This window comes from Harpia harpyja, chromosome 2, assembly GCF_026419915.1.
Source record: "Harpia harpyja isolate bHarHar1 chromosome 2, bHarHar1 primary haplotype, whole genome shotgun sequence".
NCBI lineage: Eukaryota > Metazoa > Chordata > Aves > Accipitriformes > Accipitridae > Harpia > Harpia harpyja.
The window spans coordinates 32,785,580-32,802,215 of NC_068941.1; the positions used below are offsets into that span (position 1 = coordinate 32,785,580).

The 16,636-nt window shown below is 41.4% G+C and overlaps 1 protein-coding gene across 1 annotated transcript in view; it reads right to left on the reverse strand.

Annotated features, from left to right (window-relative positions):
• Positions 1 to 16,636, reverse strand: part of TET2 (tet methylcytosine dioxygenase 2) — a 75,446-nt gene that overhangs the window by 25,827 nt on the left and 32,983 nt on the right. The window lies entirely within an intron of this gene.

Below are 16,636 nucleotides of genomic sequence, written 5' to 3' on the forward strand. Positions count from 1 at the left end.
CGTGTGAGACAAAGCCACACTTGGTTGCTGTCCATAGGAACTCTTACAGTTCATCAGCACCTTGGTAATGTTGACAGAAACAAATCGAGAGATTTCTGAAAGTTTTGATGGAAGTGGTATTTTTTCAGGTATTAATATCCTTTCAAGTTTACATATAGACATCATGCATGGCTTAAACTACGCATCTGGGTTTTGAACTGAGCACCACAGCTGTGGAGCTGGGATTTTTTTTCTTCTTTGTTTGGATGGAAAATCCCATTTTCTCATATACTTTTTGTATTGTATTTATAAAATGTTTTTCATTGGATAAAAGTACTGACAATGTGCAGTGAACAAATTCCATATAATGACAAGCTAATCCTGTTCACATGGATCTTCCCAGGATTCACAATCCCAGTTAACATAGATAAAGCCCTTGTTTGACTCTGCTTGTAATTCATTCTTTGTTTGCTTTATAGTTCTCAACCAGTCACAAATGACAGAAGACAGACTGACAGAGGGTCTTACAGATGTGAGACTGCACAGAGAAAATTTGGATTCATGCATGTCTTTGTCCTGAAGCTTTTATTTTTAGTTTGCATAAAGGGGAATCTGAAGGGTTGTCCATCGCCAGGTCATCCTTGGTTGGACTGCAAAGTCAGGAGAAGCAGTACACATGGCTGGTATTACCACTACATAGAAAGAACTTTTATACTGAAAAATTTCTCCCATCATGGTTGCTCTGCTTATGTATTTATCCTATGCGAATCTTTTTTTTTTTTTTTTAAATGCTAAGGAACATCTAATTTATACAGTTTTCAGTGCAGTATTGCCTTACTCAGTTGAGTAATATGATTCTAAAATGCTTTCAAAAGTAATATTAATTCATGAGATTCATTACATCCAGCAGAATCCCCTCTGCTTGCAGCTCTGATTTCAGTATCAGGACAATTCAAACATATATTTGGCTGCCAAGCACTTATATGATGACTTGTATCCACTCCCTCCTTATCCCAAACTTGGTTTTAGATTTACTTTTGACCTCTTTAAGTTTTTTCTTTTCCTTCTGTACTCAATTTATGTTTTGTATGACAGAAGTAGAGAAGTTCTCTCTGCAAGTAACAGTACTTAAAAAAAGAGGTTTTGAAGGCAAAGCTAAGAATAGGGAGATGGAAAAGAACATTTGTCCATCTTCCCTATTTTCTTGACAAGGTAAGGTAGGCTTCTTTACTTCTAGATATATTTCAGTATATTTTCCAACCTAGCTTTAAAGTACCTCAAGACATGAGCCTTTGCAGCTTTCCCAGGGAGACGATATTCCACACTTAACAGAAAGCAGCATGAAAAGAATTCCTCTGGTGTGTCATTCTAGGCTGGGTAGTGGAATGATGCTCCAAGAGTGTCTCAAAAATAAAATGTCAGCCTAATTTGGAAGCCATTCTTTGCCTTCACACCTTTCATACCTAGAAATCGCAGCTGAACCACAACTCAGACATGAGTGTGTGGGCTGCTGTATTTCGCAAGTATGAAATGAAATAAAAGGCACCATAGTAATTAATACTGTGCTGTCAAGCTGCTTCTAAAATATTTATTTCTTTAAAGAAAGTTTTAGTCTGTGTGATTGAGCTGTGAGAAACTTCCTCTGGCCATCAAAGTCTGCCTTGCTGCTTGTGTTCTGGTGTACCCTGTGGGTTGCAACTAAATTCCTTCTGAGAGTTCCCAGACAATCTTTCTTCTCAACTCCCTACTGATAGGTAAAAACACCTTTTTGTTTAGAAGTGCGGGCTGCCTGACTTCTCTAAACTTAGCCTGCAAACCCCTCAAAGGAGCACATCTGTGCTTCAGAAAAGAGTCATGGGTTCATGCCGTCCTCAAAAACTGCAAGTTTATCTTCACTGTGTGACATAGGTTATTATTCATGGTATTCTCAAAGACCTCATGGTATGAGTCAACCAGTTCCCCCAAATTCTGATCACCTCCAGTGTAAAAGCCACTGGTGTTAGACATTGCAAAGGACATGGAAATAATCTGGCTCTTTAAAATACAAAGTTAATTCATCGATTAAAAGTGCCAGATTTGCATTCTTTGAAATGCATCTAGGATTGTAGTGACTTTGTGTTATACTTCTTTCTCTCTCTGTCTACACTCAGTTATTCACAATCCCCAAGTCACACCTGAGAACAAAAATTGCTCAAGCAGCTACAAATCACAGCAATTATTTGTAATTTAAAACTGGCAAAAGACAAATGGCAGGGATACCTTTATTACTGGTTTTAACTGGGACACCATGAACATATCCTTGATGCTACTACTAAGCAGAGCTGGTTGCACCTTACAAAGTCTCTGCACTCTTCTTTATAATTGTTGTGGGTGAACTGTCTGCCTCTCAAAGTAAATCTACCTTTCCCTAAGTGTAGCAGTTAGCCTTTTTTCTCTTTCCCATAACTGTATTTTATCCAGACTGTTTAGAAGCTCCACATATTTTTCTTCAGCTATAATTCATTAGAAATTCAAGTCACATCAGCAGCATCTGTGAAACAATTACTGCATCTAGGACTGACTCTGCAGTCTAATCCATCATAATTATGACTGGCCTCTTTGAAGATGCCATGATGCGTGACTTAAATATAGCACATTACTGTGCAAATGGATCAGCATCTCATCCCACCAATATGCATTCAAGTTATAATTCAGTCCACCACCATTTGACTTTTTCAGATGCAATCAATGTATGTACATTTATTTCTTGCCACATATGGGGCACAAATTGGAAATCAGGTACTGAAAGAGTTTTTGAGATTTTTTTTGTTCGTTTGTTTTATGGGCAAGTTTGGCATATTCTTGCCACCTCTATCAATACGGCAATACCAAAAGACTGTGGAAGGCGTTGTTATGAGTGCAACAAACATTTCCGCGGCAACAGAAGTACTCTTAATTATGTCGTTTTCTTTCATGGAAAATCCTTCTTTACTTTTAGCCAGTTCTGGAGGGTCATACCTTATTTTATATAGCACCCGTAGCTGGGGAGTTTGTGAATGCAGAGCAGCTCAGATGAATGAATGGACAAATACACCCACTGCAGGGGAGTACAATCTTCTGCAAAGCTGGGCAAGATTCCCAGTACAAAAAGTAGGTGGGAGGATGCTGTGTTAGAGTACTCGTGGCCCTAAAAGGACCAAAAGGTGGGATGTCAGATGGGTTGTTTCCCCTTCTGGGGTTAGCTGGGATAGAAATATATCTCCTCAGAGGTTTTTCTCCCCACCAGAAATATACCTCCTCAGATCATGACCTCAGCTGACTTGTGCTCAAGTGATTATCAGCATGAGACTCAAGAAAGCAGAAGTCAGATACTTGGGAACTTGTTGATGGCTCACTGGGTAGTTCCTGGAGTGCTGCCACAGCCTCCATCCTGCTGGCACCCTTCTGCCACCGCCAGATGACACAGAGGTCTAAATTGCTCTCAGACAAGAAACCCCTGTAGTACTTTCTAGACAGGTGAATTTACCTATATGTCTTGCCAAACTCTGGTTTGGTAAGTTGTACTTTCTGCTTACACTCTCCTGCTCCTATCACCTGGGTACAGTAGTTGGCTTCACTTCTGGCTTAATTTGCTGTGTATTATTATGTGCTGTCGTGCAGTTACTTCTCTTCTCTGAAGCTCATGCTGCTGGCAAAGCGGTCTAAATCCTGAACTTCCAACAAGTGAAAAAGCTCCTGAAGTGAAGGGTTTTTTCTTTTTTCCTATTTCAAGAATGAATGAAAATTTGAGAAAAGGCATGAGTAGACTTATTCCTAAGTAAGGACACTCATACATGGCATTATCAGAAAGCTCAATTTCTGCACTAAACCCTTAAATGTTCTGGACCTGCATACATGCGAAATTGTTTCTGATTAACTGTGTGTCAAAGTTTTCTCTTTTTTTAACTTTGGAACAAGACGTGTAAGCAGTTGTAATGATGTTCAACACTGTGATTCATAGCTCTGTGGTTATCATGGGATGTCATTTTACTGTGGCCTATCTAAGTAGCAGTTGCTTCAGCTGTGCCTTGGGTTAACACCTGTAAGCAAGCTGCAAATGCCACTAGAGGAGAAAAGATGTGCAGTTAACTCAGATGTCTAATGGGCGATGTAACACATCAAAGCTCCTTATTAGTGAGACATTTCCATTATTGCTGGGATAAAATGTTGCACACATGAAAACTGTGGTATAGTTTAAGGATTTCCTATATGTTTTGCACTTAAGGTGCACTGTGTTTATACCCTGAGAAACCAAACAAGCTTCCACGTGGAAACTAATGGGAGAGGCAAGACCAGGACTACGCCTGCCCAGACTCTGGGTGGCTTGCCATTCATGGAACAGCTTCTTCCCAAGCCAGGGTTGCTGGTAGTTTGTAATAAATACAATACCATCAGAAATCAAACCCTGTGTGGGCCTGTTGTTTAAATATGGGTTTAACATGTTCTTCTGAAGCCAAGGCACCCATGAGAGAGAATTTTAACCCTGTTGTCCAAAGCAGATTTGAAAGAGAGATTGCATTCATGCCCAAGGTGAACTGAGGCTCTGAACCCCACAACAAGCCCTAAGGATTTGCTCTGCTATCTACCAGCATCACTGCTGCCCTGCTGCAACTGTGGTAGCTGAGGAGAACACAGTGAAACTTCAAGGCAGATGTAAAGGAGGCCCTAGAAGGACAAGGACACTCTGTTGTTAGCTGGGCTCTATGGCTTACAATGGGGTCCTTTTGCACAGCATTCAGCTGTCTCTTCATTTGGATAGTATATTTATTCAGTGCATTAGCAATGCTTTGGAAAAAACTTGCGTAAGGATGCCGTGCCTTCTCTGTCCCTTGAAATTTTTAAGTTAAGGCTATATTTCTTTCTAAAATATAGGTATTGCTTTCTCATTGTAGCTTTAAATAGCAGTTAAGGGGTTAATCTAGAAACTACTGGATGAGACTGTGACTGTATTCTGCAGGAGGTCATATTACATGAATATAATTGTCTTTGGCATTTAGATCTACGAATAATCTGTGTCAAACAAAAGAAAATGTGGGATGGCTAAATTTTGTTACCTAATTTATAGCTAATTTATCCTTAATTTACAGGGAAAGTGGTGACTAGCGAATATAGATATAAGCAGACATAAGGGAATGAAGAGCATGGAATTTGTGAAATATGAGGATTAATAATTCATTAAACCTTATCCAAGCCAGAAGCCTCATAATTCATGCATTTTTAAATCAACTAGTGCTAAACCCCCCTCAATTTATTGACACCAGTTCTTGCATTTCAGTGATGCAGTGATCTAATTGCAAAAGCACTTGAATCAGTTTGATTTTTGACCTTAATACAGAGGGCAAGAGAGTAAAGCTAAACTGGTCTGCACAGTGATTTCCCCTTGCTACATTATATAACCATCAACAAGACTGGATACTGCATAGTATCTACCCAGACATGAAAAATTGCACTATTTTAACAATTGCATAAAATCAAGGGGAGCGAAAATTAAATGCCTCTACAATATGGGTGGAAAAAAACAATTACGTGAAGGAAATGAATTCAGGAATATAAAATGCGAGTAAATAGGAATTATAATGTCACATCACACAGCTCTCCAGTTCCTATTTTTTTGTGATTTATGTCCTATACAAACTTTGCACCTAATTGTACCATGGAGCACTTCTAACAGAAGAACACAACTCTTCAAGTCACTCATAATGCCACAATCGTATGACTAGATTAGAAATCTTTCCCAAAAGGTTGAACTTTCAAACCAGGTTGGATTTAAGAGACAAAAGGACCTTCGCCCTGTAACAACCAGAACATTCAAGATGAGGTTGGCACCTATGCTTGTTCTTGCCGGTTGTAAGCTCGTTTCTGTGGTTTAGATTTGGAGTATGGTGGATCCAGGTGGTTTATACTGACAGGCCACTGCACAGAGCTATATTACTTCCCAAGTTAGCCTGTTTGACATTACCTTCGGTGTTGGTATGTTGACGTACTTTAAGACGAGTATTGCTCAATTTCTCAAGCACCGCTTTGGCTATTATACATCTCTCACAAATACAGGGAAGCTGAACTAAAACACCCTTTTGTCTTTGCTGTTTTTGAGAGTCATTGCAGTTGACAATTGTAATAGGAAGGCTGTGGAGATGGGAGTTACAGTGTTTAACGCTGGGGATGCTCAAATAAGTGCACCGAATGAGATGCTTCTATGCCTGGGTATAATGAGAAACTTCTCTTGTGTGCCTGTGAAGTTTGGACAGGCAAAATTGTCTCAAATTGTGACCCACACAGGGTATCATTCGGGTAATCCACCAATGCCTGTGGATTCAACATCGCGAAACATGTTGGTGTAGGAAAACAGAACCAACTCTCTTTTTTTCTTCATCTCAGCTAGTTACCATGCTAGGTTAGGTGCGTTGAGCAAAGGCTGGCAAGGTAGGGTGGGCGGTGTTATCAGGTGCACAACTGGTGCTTAGACCTGCTTTTGATTTCTGGAGAAATGGTGTAATTTGAGGGATGATTTTCTTCTCAGTACTTCAGCTACCCCATGCGTCAAATGGTAATGACGATACTGGCCACTGATTAAAATCAGCTATCTGAGAGCAATAGCTAGCTGCTCATGCTATTCTGACCGAGCTCTCTAGTGCAGTGTGCCTCTGTGTGAACACGCCAGAATAAGCAAGCGTTGGTGGCTGAACTGTTCAAGACACACTTGATGTTATCAACCTGCTGTTTAGGGAAGGTTACCAAGAGGTCAGTGTCATCATTATCTTCCAGTTTCTATGATCTTTGTCCATCTGGCTTCAGACCTGGATATAGCACGGATTTCTTGGGTTGATGACTTCCTGACACCAGTCGAAGGTCGGTTATCCATGATGATTTCATCACAGCTGTCGGCAGAGATAAGTAATTTGCTATTAAGTAGTACATCCTCCTTGAGAACTAGAAGCAGTGGAAGAGATTTCTCTTGGCCCTCTTCACCCCATACTATAAAGAAGAAAGGGAGGACCCAAAGGAAGAACCACTGGCAAGCTACAGATTTCAGGGTTTCATCATGTTGGGACAGTAACTTTAGAAAATAGGAACAAAAATGGTCCTGTTTGGCACGTGGATGGAAGAACTGATAGAATAGAGTAAAATATTGTGGGCTGCAGCGTCCTCAGAAAGCCTATTTACACAGCTCCGTTTTCCATTATCCTTTGAACTCCAAATAGGAAATCCCGTTGGCCTTCCAGTTCTGATGAACACAGAATTTTGGATGAAGTGCAGTTTTTTTACATTTCTCCAAAAGTTGAAGGTGAAGGTTATACTGAGAGGAGAGTGGGGAGAATGCAGAGACAAGGGTTGATGACTCCAAGGATTACTCTGACTGTTGCTCCCACATGCCCAGATGATAAAGCACAGCGTTCAGCCCCTTCACTGGCCTCACTACGGTAGCCTTTACACCCCTATACACATTCCTCCTCCGTTTTTCTCATGCCTCTGCCACACCTAGGCTGGGATGCTGTAGTGAACTCAATTTTCAGCTACTATTCTTGGCCGATGAGAAATGAGAGGCAGCACAGAGACAGCTCCCACGCTACACAGCGTGCACTGTGCACGCTGGTGTACCGGTGGGGCAGGTGCTGGGGATCCCTGCCAGGGGCGGTGAGCCATGAGATACCCGTGTGTCTGTACGCAAGATGCTGTGTGCCACTGCAGCTTTTGCGTGGTTTCCTACATCCTTCTGGGGATTTACTTCCAGATGGTGAAGTTGGAGGAGTTGAGCCAAAACAAGGGTACTTGCTTTGGAAAGATCTTGTGCTGTTTTAATTGTTGCGTGATTTGATTTAAAAATGTGTTTTTCATGCCCACTTGTGATTTTTTTTTTTTTTTTCTTCCTTCCAGTTTGTGCCTTCCACGACTTACAAACCAAACCAATAGCTCATAAACACCTGGGAAAAATACGTTTGTCAGGGGCCTGAGGAGGTGAGTGCCCTGTTCCTCTGCTCCAGGGCAGCACCAGCCAGACCTGTGCCAGTCCACTCCAACCTCTTTTCAAAGGTCTCTAATGATGAGGGTTGCATAATAACCCACAGTTACATGCAGTGCTTCATTAACCTTACTTATTAGAAAGCTTCTACCATTTAAAACATAACCCTAGATCGTCTCTTCCCATCTACCACAGACTCGCAGAGTAGTTTTTTTCTTCTGTGCTATGGCTTCTTTCTCTCCGTGTAACTGAAGACTGTTATTAATGCTCCCCTCTTAGACAGAATAAACAACCCAGTTCATGACATCTGATCCCCTCCCCGGGTGGATCTATATCCATACCATTTGTTCCCTGACCAGATGCACGGAGGTCACAAAGCAAATGCAACAGTCAGTTCTTTGGAGACCGTATGCACATACCACATTCTGCTGGATTTTCCATGAGTTCAGATGTTAGATATACAAGCAGCTATAATATCTGCCTATATAATATTTCAAATACCTGTATGAATTAACTTGGCTTTCTCCCCAGTAACTAAAATCAGTTTTATTCCCTCAGTGTGAGAGGGACTGAATAAATTGCATTGAAATCAACAGAACAGGCTCATTACTTCTAGCAGAGCTTTATAGAGGAGGTTGTTTCCTTAAAACCTGACTTCAGTATGTTTAAGTCTGTGAGCTACTGGCACAAACATCTCTTCTGACTTCCACTGTTGCTGAGGCACCACAGAAGATAAGAATCTAATGCATTTTTAGAGGTCTATTAGAAGATGCTCCCTAGAGCTATGGTTGCCATTCAGCTTCTTTCTGCATTCGTGTGTGGTCTTCAGGAGCAGTTTTCATGTGGGTTATTGCAATCTACACGCAACAATGGCATGGATTATCGTACTGAAATCTACGTCTGAGAAAATAGTTACAACTGACTCTCCAGATGTACAAGAGATGAAAGACAAGGTGTTTTTGATGACCAGAGCCAGCTGACGACCTAAGAGCAGTCGAGATCTAACCTTGATAAAAGCACAACTCTGGGAGACAAACAAAACGTGGGAGCCGGCACTGCCTTGCCACAGTTCTGAGCACACAAGAGAGCTTGGCACAGGTACTGTTGCCATCCCCTTCAGTTTTAGGCTGGAGATGTGGGACTACATTTTCATTTTGAATACTCAACATACGAGCTTGGAAAGAACTTGGTCATTGACTAATCATAGATAAAATGGCCCAGGGCCCAAACAAATTGTAAATCAAGAGACACCCACTTCACATCATGCCAGCGTTTATCAAGGAGTTACAGCCTAGCTTCTTAAGGTTCTTAAGCTTCTTAAGATATTCTGTAGTTACCATCTTGGCTACAGACATTTTCCCCCCTTTCTAATTTTAGCTTTTTATTACTTGGCAAGAGAGATTTTAGCTTTTTCTTCAGAAGGCCACTATTAATCCTGTTCTGAGGATCAATGGATGGGCTGCAGTTCATGCTTCCACACAACTGAGGCCATTTCTGAGTTCCTTCTTGTTACATCCTCGCTTACACAGAATGCGGTTTTTATCTATAGCCATTTAAAACTTAACATTTAAGCATAAATGGGCAGTATATGGGGAATTTTATGTATTTTGTGGCAAGAAACATTTAGTTAGAGAGCTACTAGAGAAAAAAGCTTATTACAGGGAGACAGGTGTTTGCCTTTCTGTGGAATCTCCCTCTGGTGTTTCAGGGAAACTGGAAACCAGTAAAAAGTCTAGATTTTGTGAACAGGATGTTTGTTTTAAAACACAGCTCTAACGTGAATGTTTCTCCCTTTAACCAAATTACAAGACTGGATAAAAACTTGGGATTGCTGTGCTGAGAAAGGGTTGGGATTCCAGAACGAGCTGGCATTCCTACTTTCCTTTCATTTCCAATAATTCAAAGCACATTCTTTCTCCTGTTTAAATTTTCCTCTTTATGGCGAGATGCAACATGAAGAGACAGAAGATTCACTGCCGCCAAGCTAAAAGAGAGGGAAAAAACTGGCAGATTGTGTTTTAACTCTCACTAAGACTTTCAGACTCCTGCAGCTGACACTTGGAAGAGCGGTATTTGAGCAGTCCTGAAAGGAACTGCAACACTCCTCTCTCTGTCCTTCCTTTTCAAATATTTTCAAAGCTTTGAAAACAGTCGGTTGTTCTTCGTTCTGGCAACTTGCCATTTGCTGCCGGCTCACATCAGTTCATAGTCTTCCGAGGTATCCAGTGGCCCGCATGGATTTGCAAGAGTTTGCAACTCTAATGAAAGACCTTTGATATTTTGAGATATTTAAGAGACATACAGAAATGGGTGAGTTAAAAGAGCTGTTGTCAGTTCCCGCAAAGCCCACTTCATATTCTCAGTCACGAGATACCATTTCACTAATTGATTACTGTTTGTCCATAACACAGTCATGCTCTTAGTGCACAAAGAAGCAGTGTGGATGAAAAGCTCGCCATTGTAAAGTACACACTCAACTGGACTTAAAAAGCTGGGAACTATAGACAAATCTAAGATATGGGACTACTTTGAATGAAACTCATAAATCATAGCTGAGGCTTTTTTCAGCTTAAGTAAATAACTTTACTACAGATGGTGAAAATTGATGGAAGCATTTTAAATGCCTCTCTTCACTCTTCCTTGGAAGGGTGGCAGGTGAGCTCTCCTTGAAAAGGGTCAGGTGACTTTTTGTTATTTAAATCCACACCTCCAGCAATGAGGACCTGATCCTGCAAGTCCTGCAGAACTGCTCCTAGCTGGCAAGGTTATGCGAAGTGTTTGCCAGGCTAGTCCTTTAGCCAGAAGTCTAATAGCTGCGGTGGTCTTGAGCTCAGGAATGCAGGTGAAGGGATGAACGCCTTGCATTGTGCTGGTTGAGTTCCCGTAAGCTTATGTGCATCCTTGTACCTGAAGTGTGATTGCGCAGCACAGTCACTGCTTTTCTTGCCAACACAAACCTTTGCTCCCTCCCTCTTCCACCCCCCCTCCCCCAAAACACATCAGGGAGAGAACAAGGTTGGGGGCAAATCAAGGATGACAGGCATTAAGCTCTGACATGTGCAACTGGTTTTGCTCAGAAGAAAACGCAATGCAATCTGCACTTGGTGGTATTACTTCTATACAGCCTTTGGGGGCAATGAACCAATGTACCGCTGCTTTTCCTTTAAAAAAAAAAGGGGGGGAGGGCAGGTAGGGAGACGAGGGGAGACAGCTATCAGGATACTAAATGTCTAATGCAGTCATTTAAGCTAACATGCATGCCACTGTGGAATGCATATAAGGACACTTTATTTTTGGTTTGTTAACAATTTGAGGGTCAGCTAGGTTGATTATGAGAAAATGAGCTAATAATTTTACTGTGGGAAAGGTGGGCGACAATGATGAATGGCAAAGTTTATCTGCTCATTATACTCCACAGCGAAAGCAACCCTTCCTAACAGCCTCATCTAGCTCACAAAAGCTTGCATGTAATTGATGTGTAATAAATCAGAAGCATGCCTCAGCTCCCCAAACCAAAATGATCTTAAAAGTTTATATTAGGTATTGGTGATTAAGCAAACATCCTGAAAAGTAAGTTGCACCTAAAATTAGAACTAAAAATGAGATGGGCAGAAAAAAATATTCTGGAGTACCTGCAGTTAACCTTTAAAAAAGCATGTGGAGGACTAAAGCAAATCAGGTAAGCACTAGAGACTGGATATGTGTTCCCATACTGCTGTGCATCAACTCTGCAGCATGCCATGTCCTTCAGAGGAATTATGGCATGAAGCTGTTTAGAGTCTATGTTCAGGGTGCTGATGCCTCCCAGGCCATCCTGTTTCCTACCTTCTCCCTTTGGTACCATTAAGGTCCTTTCACTGGCTGGTCCCAACAAAACCATGCTCCTCTCTTCAAGCAGAGGGGCCAGCCTGGCATGTGGGCCCGGGCATGCAAGTGATATAGGATATGTGTCTGTACCACCCCGCAGGGCCCTAGTCCCATCCTGGAAACCAATGGGTATCCCAGCAGCTCCCGACCCCCCCCCCACCTGAGCTCCTTGCCCCAGCCCTTGTTCCCAGAGGTGTGGAGGCAGGGATGTCTTCAGAGCTGTCAGAAGTTTACAACAGATGACTTGTACGATCAGGATGCTGGCTACTCTGATGTTAAATATTTATTTGCTCTTTTTCCTCCTGTCCCACTTCCTCATAGACCGCAATACAACCAGGCAGCACAAAGTCTTAGTCTGTCCTTCAGTTTTTCTGGCTTCATTGAAAAACTTCAATGTCTTAAAAACAGCTGCTACTACTTAATGATCTTTTGGTAACTAAGGCTGATTTCTTTTGTTATGCTCTCTCAAGATTAAATTTTGCTCTGGACTCTATTGCCTGAAGGATGCTATTGTAAAACAAGATACTCAGAAATCAGCAAAAAGTTGTTAAAGCTAAAACAGAAAACCCAAACGCTTAACTCTAGCAGTGCTGCTGCCAATGAGTTTGAGAAAACATCCTGAGATTATGCTAAAACCAGTCTGGTATTGTGCGCTGATGGCTGAGGAACTGCTTTCTAACAATGTACACAGCCTTGCAAAAGAATAAAACCTCCATGATATGAGATGCTTCTTTGATGTTAGGTTTTAAATCCTGATTTGATCAAACAGGCTATCATGCAAATAACTAGATGCTAGTAAGCATTGCTATTGCTTTAGATTGTGAGGAGGGAAATACAAAGCTCAAGGATTTACAGTCCCTTTTACAAGAGACCCATTGGGGAGAGCCTGCATGTCCCGAATACTGAAAAGCTCAATCAGGATTACAAAGGAAATTGCTATAAAAGATTAAAATATGCGGTCAGCAGTAATAACTCTCCCTCTGTTTGTTGTCTCAGATTGTATTTGTGTTGGAGGAAAGATTGGTGTACTTCAGATAGCAGCAAGGAAGAGAGAGAGAGGTTTCGAGAGAGATTTTTCCATGACAAGGTTAACAAGAGGAAGTGGATGGGCATGGGGGAATGTGCTCCACAGAGCTGCAGGAAGCTGAAGTTGGAGGAAGGCAGCACAGCAACTAGAGACCAGAGCTGAAGACTTTGATGAGTACAAACACTGACAGTAGTTTTTGGAGATGAAATTACCTAGGATTGCCAACTGACTCAGTCTTCAAGTCTCCCCTTGCTGGGATGTTCCTGTGGCACCTGCCAGGGTTTGCCTGTTCCCCCAGGGACTGGCAGGCAGTGACCTTCGTTGGGTGTTTATTACAGAAGGCGAATTATCATAGTGATTCAAGGGCCCAAAAAGGCAGGAGAATCAAGCTAACTCCTCCAGATATGGCTGATGAGAAAAGCCTTCCTTCTTAATTGAAAGTTTAAGCTCATGTTTTGCAACTATGGCACTCGTTTCCAAGTAACTAAAATAACTTTGATTCAAATCTGTCTATAGGAACTTGCTCACATGACCCTTTTTATCTCCAGTGCAGAGCAACTCTGTATGTTTCCCTGATCCTGCCGACTTCCTCTGAAATCCTCTCCTCCCATCTAGCCTGATACCAGGAGACATGCTCATTTGACCTGAGCTACCAACTGTGGGATTTAAGCAGCCACTTCTTTGAGGCTAACTGTCTCTGGAGAGCCATCCTACTCCCGCAGCAAGCAGTGGGTTACTGAACGATACTGGGGCTTGCACGTGACACCACTTAGCCTTCCTTTGATGTTCCAGCTGAAACAGGGCATCAGCCTTCGCCAGTTATTCTGCTCATACAGGTCACAACTGCAGATACAGATTCACAGGGAATTACAGTAACCAGTACGTAACAATGTACAAAATTTAGGAAACACATTTTGTAAGCACTTCTTTAAGTACTCGCTGTTACCTCTTTCTGTTAAAGGTATAGATACATATTTATAGTATACAGAACCAGATTATTTAAGGCAAGTACTGCCAACATTATCTTTTAAGAACAGATGTGCATTTCACACACAAAGACGTGAGGATGGTAACTAGTGCACGTGTTATGCTGAACAGTAACTCTCCCTGAAGGTTTCAGGGTGGCCAGACTGCCACCGCATCCCAGACTGACATGGCTGGGAAACCCCAGCACCTTTTCCATCCCTGGGGAGTGCAGCTTGCAAAATGCTATTCCCACCTTTGGCTCCCCATTGGGCACCTGGCAGGCACTGTGTATCTATGCACAGTTCTTTGTTTGAATACTTAGGACCTAACGTGAGAAGTGGGAGGCTGTGCATCTGCCTGTTCAAATCACAGCTTGTGTGTCTGTAAAACAGCAGCCACAGGCCATGCGCCATGTACAGCTTGGCATGGCAAAGTGTAGAGCACATAGTACAGGATATAGGGTGTGTTTTTCTGACCAGAAGTTCAGGGATGAACTATTCATAGGCATTGTATAAGAAATAGCTATACTTTTAAGTTTTAAATTAACTTTGTTGACTTGAGATGTAGTGGGTTTTCAATAAGCAGACTGAAAAGAGGAGCAGCCATAACATCTGTTGTTAATGTTTGTACTCATTTGTGGCCTTATCATCATTTAGATTCAGTTTTAGGTACAACTACTTAAACAAGTGCAAAGTGATTTGTTACTTTATTTACACTTTCATTTACATGTACTATACATGGAAAAGAGGACCATAAACTTTTGCATCCATTGCAATGGACAGGAAAACTGGCATTGACTGGACTAGAGACCAGATTTTAAACAGAAACATTAGGGACTCTAGTAACTTATAGGTGCTACTTTCAATAACAGGAAAAGTAGTCAGTGGTGGTATTTTTTATATTGGTCATGCCCCAGTAACTCCCACGGTGCTCTTCTTTTGTAATACTGAGTCTTTTATTGCTTGACAATGTTTATTTGCATTCTTTGTATTTTTTGCTTGAAGGGAAACTCTTCTGTGAGTCCTTTTAAAAAAAAAAAACAAAACCAAAACCCACACACAACCCAACCACTTTAATTTCTGTATTTCTCATCTTCTCAAAGGGAAAAAATAGATTTATAATATCTGAATGAAGAAAAGAAGACGGATAATATTAAGTACCTGACACCTCCAGAGAGCAAAGATCATCAGCTTTCTCTTTCAGTGTTACAGTTAGAAAGTGTATTTGACAAAGTTATGCTGTCAAATAGATCATCTGCTGGGAAGATTTACACAGTTCTCTCAGTTGTTATCTTTTAGTCATGACACAAAGCTTAGTTAAAGTCAAGTCACCACAGATGACAAACGAGAAACTGTTTCTTCACTTAAAATCTTAAAATGCACGAAGTAGTTGCATTAGAGTTTCCTGCCCTGTACAATGTTGCTCCTGAATGCATATTCCAAGATCCCATCAACTGTGTTGCTGCATTTCTGCTCAGGACAATTCAGCATCTGAGCATTTGAGTCAAAGCCCAGGAAGTCAAAATGACACTGCAAGGTCTTAGATAAGAGAGATATTCCTAAAAGACACCCCATACCCAGAAAGGTTTGTATTTTCATATCCCATATGACTTTGGTCCGTGGTCAGTGTCTGTCTTACAAGTGGAACTGCAAAATGCTTTCTGGCGGGAAACTGAATCAGTAATGGATGGGCAGAAATCTCTTTCCTTCCTCAGAAAGAAAGTCCTCACAGTTGGTTGTTTTTATTGTTTTCATTTCAACATTGGCTGTATTTGAGAGCTGCTGAGGAAGGAAGAAAATCTAGGCAAATCTCATGCTTATACTTTTTGTCCTACAGAAAAAGTTCTACATTCCTTTTTCTTTTATTCTTCCCAATTTTAAAACAGCTAAGATTTTTCTTGGCTATCTTTAGGTGTGAGGGAAAGGGATTACTTCTTAGCTTTAAATGGCATTTTAGCAATCCAGAAAAACAAACCTCTGTCATAATGAAGAGCCGTATCTTCACCTCGTAGCAGGTGATACAAGTGGCGTAGCAAGATTACTGTTTTTGCAAGGGTAAACTCTAGTTCTGCAGTTCAGACATAAAATAGGAATCTTTCTAGATTAGGAGAAAAAGGAGTTACAGACGTGGATAATCCTTGTCACAGTTGACTTTTTCTCTCCTTGAGCTTATGGGTGTTTTCTCAAGAAGTAGAAATTCTTGTTCTTGCTGTGCATGGAGGCGATAAGGACAGTATCACAGGGGGAGGCAGTTGTGTTTTCCTAAAAGGTAAGTTACTGTTTAAGGAGGGAGGGAAAGAACAGGCAGAAACTGCTTGGGGGGGATGTTTTGCCCAGGGTAAGGAGAAAATATATAGTATCACAGCTGAGATCAGTTACACTGAAAAGACTGTAAGAAAATGAGATGGAGAGAGAGTGGGGGGGATCCAAAGTTTGTAGAAGAAAAATGCACCCACCAGAGATCAGCATTCAGATTTGAAACTCCTGTTTTTTTAGAGAAAGAAAGAATGGGATGAGGGTTTTTTAATCATCATCTGATGAAATGTTTATTTAACAGAGAAGAAAAATGCAAATACAGGAAATCTTCTATGCCTGGGTTAAGAAAACCCTCAGAGTCACTAACACATTGAATAAATCCTGTTTTAGGCAGGTAATGACTTGAAACTCCCCACTGAAAACAAAGGTGGTTCACAATGATGCGTGACAGATGCAGAAGCAATGTGACTGTGAGATGGCACAGTTATTCCAGTTTCAGGGACGATGGGAGTTTATCTAAGGATAAAGGAGGGAGGGATTCCCTGTGCAAGGTCAGTGTCAGGG